Source organism: Sciurus vulgaris (genome assembly GCF_902686455.1).
Source record: "Sciurus vulgaris genome assembly, chromosome: 9".
NCBI classification, from domain to species: Eukaryota; Metazoa; Chordata; class Mammalia; order Rodentia; family Sciuridae; genus Sciurus; species Sciurus vulgaris.
The window spans coordinates 140,551,204-140,560,348 of record NC_136469.1 but is presented as its reverse complement, the minus strand read 5'-3'; the positions used below and the strand labels follow the sequence as shown (position 1 = coordinate 140,560,348).

General features: G+C 47.8%; 1 pseudogene across 1 annotated transcript; it reads right to left on the bottom strand.

Annotated features, from left to right (window-relative positions):
• Window positions 1-207: 207 nt before the first annotated feature.
• On the bottom strand, window positions 208-1,529 carry LOC306669736 (heterogeneous nuclear ribonucleoprotein A1-like; annotated as a pseudogene). The gene has a single exon. The product of its transcript is annotated as a heterogeneous nuclear ribonucleoprotein A1-like (transcript).
• Between the last annotated feature and the right edge of the window lie 7,616 nt (window positions 1,530-9,145).

Below are 9,145 nucleotides of genomic sequence, written 5' to 3'. Positions count from 1 at the left end.
TTTGTTCAACCCTCAAGTGTTTTAGTTGCAATGACCACAACAGACGGACCCCCACAACAACAGACAAACAGGAGAAAAGCAGAAGTGTATTCATGTGTATATTCCGTGTATGCCTGGGAGAGCTCAGGAATTGCAGCTTACGTGGCATCTTCAGCAAAGAACCACTACTTTTTTTTTTTTTTTTTTTTTAAAAGACACATTTATTCAGCGTCATGATCAGACTATTACATTTAGCAACCAACAGCATGGGTGCAAAAAAAAAAAAAAAAGAAAAAAGAAAAAAAAAAAAGTCTACATTAAAACCCTTTGTTGGAATGCTTTACACTTTCCACAGAACAGAAACTAAAATAACCTGTTATACAATTAGTCACAAATACAGTCCTTGAGTTTTTTTGCCCATACACATGAGTATTGTCTAAACCATGTCTTCTTTGTAGCAGCTAGGCCCTGCCACCACTGTGCTTGGCTGAGTTCACAAATCTGTTGTAACCTGTAGCTTCCCTGTCACTTCTCCGGCTCTCCTCTCCTGCTAAGCTTTGTTTCCTGGCAATATTAAAACCTTCTGCCACTGCCATAGCTACTGCTGCTGCTGGAACCGCCATAGCCACCTTGGTTTCGTGGTTTGGCAAAGTATTGGCCTCCACCACCGTAAGGTCCAGAGCTTCTGCCTCCAAAGTTTCCACCCTTCATGGGTCCAAAATTTGATGACTGATTGTTGCAATTGCCAAAATCATTGTAGCTTCCACCACCTCCAAAATTGCTTCCATCATTACCAAATCCATTGTAGCCATCCCCGCTGCCACCATATCCACCACCACCACGGCTGCCACCAAAGCCACCACGACCACTGAAGTTTCCTCCACGACCAAAATTGTCATTTCCACCAAAACCACCTCCACGACCACCACCAAAGTTTCCAGAACCACTTCGACCTCTTTGACTAGATGAAGCACTAGCCATCTCTTGCTTTGACAGGGCTTTCCTCACTTCACAGTTGTGGCCATTCACAGGATGGTATTTCTGAATGACAATCTTATCCACAGAGTCATGGTCGTCAAAAGTTACGAAAGCAAAGCCCCTCTTCTTTCCGCTGCCTCTGTCAGTCATGATTTCAATAACTTCAATTTTCCCATGCTGTTCAAAATAATCTCGTAGATGATGTTCTTCAGTGTCTTCTTTAATGCCACCAACAAAGATCTTTTTCACAGTTAAGTGGGCCCCTGGTCTCTGAGAATCTTCTCTTGAGACCTCTCTCTTTGGTTCCACAACCTTCCATCCACCTTGTGAGGTCTTGCATTCATGGCTGCATCCACTTCCTCCACAGTGGCATAAGTGACAAACCCAAAGCCCCTGGAACGCTTGGTGTTTGGGTCTCTCATTACCACACAGTCCGTGAGTGTTCCCCATTGCTCAAAATGGCTTCTCAGACTCTCATCAGTTGTTTCAAAGCTCAGCCCTCCAATGAATAGCTTCCGCAGCTGTTCGGGCTCTTTAGAGGACTCTGATTTAGACATGACGGCAGCAGGAACAGAGACTTCAACGATGCTTTCTCGGCGGCGTCCACGGGCAGAAAGCAAGAACCACTACTTTTTAGAGAAGTGACAAGACCAAGGAAAGGGACTCTGAGTCTCCCGGAGCAGGACTTGTGGGAAGGCGAGTGAATGGCAGACCAAGGCTGTCAGTGAGGCCCGCTGTGTCAGTTCCTCGGGTGCACTGCCAGCCCAGGAGGCCTGAAGTTGTCCTCATGGTCAACCTCTGCTCCCCACGGGCCGGGGTGCCTTCTGTCTTTGTCAGCCTCTGTCCTGCTTCCGGGTAAATAGAGTGGGCAGGTGAGAGAGCTCGCTGCCTCTGCCTTTCTTCATTGCCTTTGGCTCAGTGATGCTTCACGATGGGGCAACACATTCTGGTCTCTCGCCGTTCCCTTTACAGCCAAGGAAGCAGGCAGAGAGGTGTTCAGGGTCTGGCTCTCCTGGCTCAAAGCAGTGGACTCTGAGGCCTGCTGGTGCTCTTGGGCTCCTGAGCTGAGCACCTCAGGAGCCCCACTGCCCGCTCCACTGCGGGGACTGATACCCAGGTAGAAGGCAGCCTGAAGGTCAAATGCTGCTGTGCCTGGGGCAGGGTCAGCAGGTAGGGAACATCCGCCCCCCTGGGTCCCTCCCTGCTAGCAAACCAGCGCAGACAGAAGTCCGGCCCGCAATGCTGAGCTTGCAGCAGGATTGTTGTAAACTCTACTCTTACAGAGATTGCACTCTCATTTGAATTCTGAATTCTAACTCAGAAATGAGGACGTGAGCTTATCTGGCCCTTGCACTGGGGATTGAGGGTCGGAAAACAACAGCGTTAACCGCAGAGGCTCGGTCCAGTTGTTTCAAGTTTTTCAAGCCTTCAAGTTTTCTGTGAAAACCCCCACACACCAGCATCACAAAGGGAAGGGAGGTGGAAGGACGCAGGAAAGCGGCCGTCCCACGTGGCCCCTTCCCACGGCCTGCCCAGCCCTCCGGGTTACCATGACTTCTCTTCCTCAGCCGGCCACCGCCTTTTAAACACAAGTATCCTGGAAGGGGAAATGAGTTGGTGCTGACTCCTGCCTCCCAGATCTGCTCCTTTTTCTTGGGTGTTAGCAAGGAGTGGAGGAAGCCAGCCAGGGTGGTGGGCGTGCCCTGAGTTGGAGCCAGCTGCAGCCCACCCTCACCACCAGCTCACTGTGTGGTCACGGGGATGCCACTGGCTCAGCCGGGCCTCGGCCTTACATTTAGGGAAGGGAAAAGTTATGTGGCTCCCTGAGAAGAGATGGCCGTCAGGACCCCTGGGTTTACTGGACTCCTTAAGCTATTCACTAAGCACATACTGTGTAGGCACAGAAGCTGCAGCTATGAGAGGACATGTCCTGCACGGAGGAGCTCATTCTTGGGGGCCAGGAAGGCAGTGAGGGCGTCCCATCTTCAGTCTCAGACTGTCACTAACCATGAGCTCCGATAGCTCTTTTGCTATGGGTCGTGTGGTCCCCCAGAATTCATAAGCCGAGCCCTGCCCCCGGGACCTCGGTCGTGACTCTAACTGGAGTCAGAGCTTTCGGCTGGTAGTGAAGGTTAGAGGAGGTCGTAAGGGCGGGGTCCACTCCACAGACCTGGAATCCTGGTGAGAAGAGACCAGAGGGCTCCCCGCATGGCACAGAGGAAAGGCCTGCAAGGACAAGGAGGGCAGCTGGCACCCCTCCTCTCTCGGGTGCCTCAGCTCCTCCCATCACATCGCCTGCCTTGGCCGTTCTCTCCAGGGACACTTCAGGTGTCTGGGAAAGTGTCTGTGAAGACAGTCAACTCACTTGCATCCTTGAACTCAGCTGTCAATCTCAGTGTGTCCCCACCCTGGTCCTAGGCAAGACGCACCGAACACAGATGGGACTGAACTCTCCCCATTGCTCTCAAGTGGGAGCTTCCTCTGGAGGCAGTGGGATAGTTGTGTGCCTTAAAAATCAGGGCTGTAGTTTGAGTCTTGAACGTCCCCCAGAGGCCCGTGTGCTAAAGGCTTGGTCCCAGCTTGGTGCCATTGGCAGGTGGTGGGACCTTCAGAGTGGGGCCTCGTGGGAGGTTTTAGATCACTGGGGTGTGTCAAGCGGGACCCCAGCCCTTTCTTGTCCTCTCTTTTTTTCATTTCCTGCCCATGAGGGGAATGGCTTTTTTCATCATGTGCTCCTGCTGTGATGTGCTGCCACCCCTCCAAGACCTGGAAGCAATAGGTGTGCATGATTGTGGACTGCAACCTCCAAAATCATGAACCAAAGTAGACTTATCACCTCAGGTGTTTGTTACAGTAACAGAAAGTTGACTAAAACAATCCAAGAACTCTAGGGTCTCTCCCTCACTGTCCAGAGGAGTAATTATCTCGCCCATCAGGGACGAGAACCCACATGAGTTAGAAATGTTCTAAATGCCAAGTCTCATGCTAAACTGAGTCAAGACTCCTGCCTCTCCTAAAGATAAGTAGCTGGTATTGGACTTAACTTTCCGCTGAAAATAACTATAAAATGTGAAATTTTTTTAAAAGGCTACCTGAAGGCTTCAGAGCAAATCCCAAGCAGGCTGAACTGGAGGGATTAAGACCCTAGAGAAGCATGTTGGCATGAGTGCTGCATCCCCTATAGGCTAATGGTCTCCATGTTGTGTCCCTCAAAAAGCATGTGTTGAAACTGACTTGCCAATGCAATGGTGTGGGGTGGGGCCTAACGGGAGGTGCTTGCGTCACCAGGCCCCCCCTCTTGACTGGGTGAGTGCCAGTCATTGAAGCACTGTAGGCTGCCAGCTTGATCTCTTGACTTCTTGCCTTCTGCCATGGGATGACACACCAAGAAGTCCCTCCCCAAGTGCAGAGGAAAGCCAGCACCATGCCCTGGGACTTTCCAACCTCCAGAACTGTGAGTCAAAGTTCCGTATGTTACAAATCATCTAGTCTCAAGAACTCTGTTATAACAGCACAGAAAAGACTAAGACATATCCCTTGGGGTGTATTTCAGAGTGTAGGTCACAGAGGCCAGGTTGAAGCAATCATCTAGAGCACAAGGCAGCATCTTCCTGAGATAAGAAGAATCATCTCAGTCTGTCTGGGCTGTTATCATGTAGATGTGAGGTGTCCCCCAAAAGCTCATGTGTGAGACAAGGCAAGACAGTTTAGAGGAGAAGTGACTGGGTCATGAGAGCCTCAAACCAATCACTGATTAATGCTGATAGGGATTAGCCGGCGGTAACTGTACGCAGGTAGAGTGTAGCTGGACAAAGTGGGTCCCTAGAGGCATGCCTTTGGGGTTTATATGCTGTTTCTGGTGAGTGGATCTCTCTCTCTGCTTCCTGGTGCCATGTCCTGAGCTACCACAATGTTCTGCCTCTCTCAGGCCCAGAGCAATGGAGTCAGTAGTCTATGAACTGAGACCTCTGAAACCGCAGCCCCAAATAAACTTTTCCTCCTCTAAAATTTTTCTTGTCAGGTCTTAGGTGACAGCAGCAAAAAACGAACAAAAAACAAAAAAACAAACCTGACTAAAACAGGCTGCTTTAACAGAAATCCAAGACTGGCTGGCTTCTAGATGCCAACAGGTATTTCTCTCTGTTCTGAAAGCTGGAAGTTTGAGATCAGTGTCGGCCTGGTTGGGTTCTGGGGAGGCCCCTCTTCTGGGTTGCATATGGTGGTTTCTTAGAGCAGCCTAACATGCCAGAGAGCTAGTGTGCTCACCCCATTAGTGAGAGCTCTGCTTTGGGGACATTACATCAAAGGCGTCACCTCCAAATGCCATTCATCTGGATTAAGGCTTCAGCATGTGAATCTCGAGGGAACATGAACATTCAGTCCATTACATTCTGCCTCAAAGCCCTCAAAATCCATGCCCTTTTCAAATAAATGAAATATTGACTTCATCTTCAAAGTCCCAAGAGTTTTAGTTCATTTCAGCATCAGCTCTAGAGTCTAAAGTCAAAAGTCTGATCTGAATATCATCTAAAATGGCTATGGGTGAGACTCAAGATATTATTCCTCCCAAGACAGTTTCTTTCCAGCTGTGAACCTGTGAACACAGACACATGATATGCTCTCAGAATGCTTTGGTGGTGCAGGCATAGGAAGGACATTCTATTTCAAAAGGGAGAAAGAGAAGAGAAGAAAGGAAGGAGAGGTCGCTAGCAAGTCAAACGCCATGAGCTCTGAAGGCTGGAATAAGCCTCTCTGTCTCCATGGCCTGCCCCTCAGGCCCACTGGGGCAGCACTTCCGCCTTCCAGATACCTCCTACTTTCCAGGTCTACTCGGAAGTAACCTTGGCCCTTCAGGTTCAGCTAGGATGGCTGCACCCCCAGGCTCTGCAGGTGCTGTGCCCTCACAATCTTGGCAGGAGATCATCTGTGTTGAAAGCAGTCAGTGCCCTTGAAACCAGAGGCCGCTCTCGTGATCTGTGCCTTGCCTCTGGGGTAATTCTTCACTTGTCTCGAAGCCGAGAGATCCTGTCACCACACCCCGTAGAACCCAAGGGTCCAGCAGGCTTCCTTCACTCCTCATCACCTTCCCCGCAGTCCACACTGACAGTTTTCCCTCTGGGGCATCTAAGTAAGCTGTGGTTCGGGCTACAGCACCTTATCAAATGGTCACACAGCCACGTCTTTACTGTTCTTTTCTGAATATACTTCCTATTATTTTGCAGTATGGATAACTTGAGAATTTTCCAAATTTTTAAGATCTAGCTCCTCTTTGCCTAATCCTTCCATCTTCTGGTGGTCTCCCTCTTCTCCTGGTTTCCCATGAGCAGTCAGGAAGAAGCAAGCCTCTCCTTCCGTGCTCTGCCTCCGTGGCTCCTCAGCTAGATCCCTAATTCCATCGCTCACAAGTTCGACCTTCTACAAAACGCTAGAACATGGCCACAGTTCAGCCAGGTTCTTTGCCACTTAATAATGAGTATTTCCCCTTGTCCAATGACACGTCCTTCGAAGCCATCAGAGACTTCACCGTGGCCTCACCATCCCTATTGGTACCCACATTCTGTACACGATCATTTATGCATTCTCCAAGAAGATGGAAGATTTCTCCGTACATACTCTACTATTTCCTCTTGGAGCCTCCACCAGAATACCCCTTGACAGTCCTTTCATGACAATCTCAACTTCATCTAGTACGTGCTTCAAAAGTCTTCCAACTTCTACCCATTACCCAAACACGCTTCCATATTTTTAGGTTACAGCATCACCTCCACTTCCCCATACCAATTCTGATCTTCATCTGTTTAGACTGCTGTTACAGAATTCCAGAGACAATTTCTGTGATTTATAAACAATAGAAATTTCTTTTTCTTTTTCTTTTTCTTTTTTTTTTTTTTTCTCCTGGTACTGGGTATTGAACCTAGGGACAGTTTACTGTGGCGCTACATCCCAGTGCTTTTTACTTTTACTTTGAGATAGGATTTCTCTAAATTGATGCGGACCTCACTAAGTCACTGAGGCTGGCCTAGAGCTTGCAGTCTTCCTGCCTCAGGCTCCCGGGTTGCTGAGATTGTGGGTTTGCACCACCACGTCAGGCAGAAACTCACTCCTCACAGTTCTAGAGGTCTGGGATCAGTGCACCAGCATGGTGGGTTCTAGCGAGTGCCCTCCTTCCAGTCACATACTGGAAAAGTCACAGCTCAGAGGTGACAAGCAGCATGACTCAGGGGACTAGATAGAAAGAGTGGGAGCCACAGAGAAGCGATCCTACGCCTACACTCAATCTCTCCACGAGGAACACACTGTGCCCTGGACTACGCAGCCACAGGAAGGGGCCCGAGGACCCGCCCTGGACTACGCAACCACAGGAAGGGGCCCGAGGACCCGTCTAGAAAGCAACTGCTAAGAAGCTAAAAGTTAAGCAGAGGATTTGGCAGTCTCACTGATTTACAGAAACAAAAGCTCTCCAGAGCAAATCAGTGATGAATACTCCTAATAAGCACCTCACGCTTTCCACCGAGACTCTCAAAAGGCTAAGAATGAGAGTAAGTGTGACACAGTTCAGCTGTGACCAGATGAAGGTGACTGGGCTACACGCTACCAAGAAGAAGAAAGCTGAACCCCTTCTGAAAGAACAGGATGTCACCCACAAACTCTACAATGTTCAAAGTGTAACACTCAGCATGCACTAAAGCGTACAGGATCAGGTGCTGATAGTCAAGAGAAAAACAGATTGGAAAAGCAGACTTCAGAGAAACATAGTGGTTTTCAGTGATAGATTTCAAAATAACAGTGATTTATACCAAAAATAGAGAAACGATAGGGGGAAACCACCAGAAACTGACACCTATTAAAAGATAGTCAATTGGAAATCCTAACTTTGAAAGTTATGTAATAGCAAGTAGATTTTCAATGGCTAGTTCAGAGAAAACTAGTGAACCAGAAATAGGGTCATAAAATGTTCAGACTAAAGAAGAGAGAAAAAAGGATTAAAAAACAGAATATTAGATATACAGGATATGAAATATTTGTCCAAAAGTTCAGGTGACAATGCAGAGTGATCAGAGGTGAAATGGTTAGATTATGAAAGAGCTATAATCTGATCAGTGGTTTAATCCACTTGATGGGTTAACAATTTGAATGGATGACTGGATGGTGACTGTAGGCGATGAGGCATGGCTGGAGGAAGCAGGGCACTGGAGGCAGCTTTGGGAATTATATTTTCTCCCAGGTTCCTCACTCTGCTCTCTGGACACCACGAGCTGGACAGCTTTCCTCTGCCACACCCTCTTACCATGGTGTTCTGCCTCATCGCAGGCCCAGAGCATTGGATTCAGCTGACCATGAACCAAACCTCTGAAATCATGAGCCAAAATCTACTTTTCCTCCTCTAAGTTGCTCTCGTTGGGTATCTTGGTCACTGACACAGAGGCATTTGGGACCAGATGAAAAATATTCAGGCAGATATAACTGAGGTCCCAAGAACAGAGGAGAGAAAGAATGGAGCATTAGATGGTTAATTTCATGTGTCAACTTAACTAGATTAGGGTGACGTTTTATGTGGTGCTATGTTCTGAATGTGTAACCCCCCACACACATACACACATGAAATTCCTATGTGGAGAGCCCACCCCTAAGGTGATGGCATTGGGAGACAGAGTTCTTGGGAGGTGACTAGACCAGGAGGGTAAAGCCTAGATGTGGGACAAGAAGAGGAGGAACAGACTTGAAAGCTATTAGCCTCAAGTAGAAAACCATGCAGTCAAGATCTTGATTACAGCAAACCACAGCCCAACCACTAAAAACAAAGAACAAAGAAAATAATCTTTAAAAGGTATTTCATATTCAAAAGAGCAATAATAAAGACTGACTGCAGACTTCTTAACAGAAATAAAGGAAGCCATACAATGGAATGGCATCTCTGAAGCCCCCAATCAGAATTACATTCAGTAAAAACCATCTTATTTTAAAGGACGATTGGAAGAGGGAGGTGGATGTAAAAAGGAGAGACATCGATCAAATGGTATGAAGTTTCCATCAGACAAGAGGAATATGCTGTAGTGAGCCCTGCACAGGGGACCATAATAAATAACAATGCGTTGTGTTTCAGAATTGCTGAAAGATTTTAAATGACTTCACCAAAACAAAACAATAAATACGTGAAGTAATGGATTTGTTAGTTAGCTTGATTGAA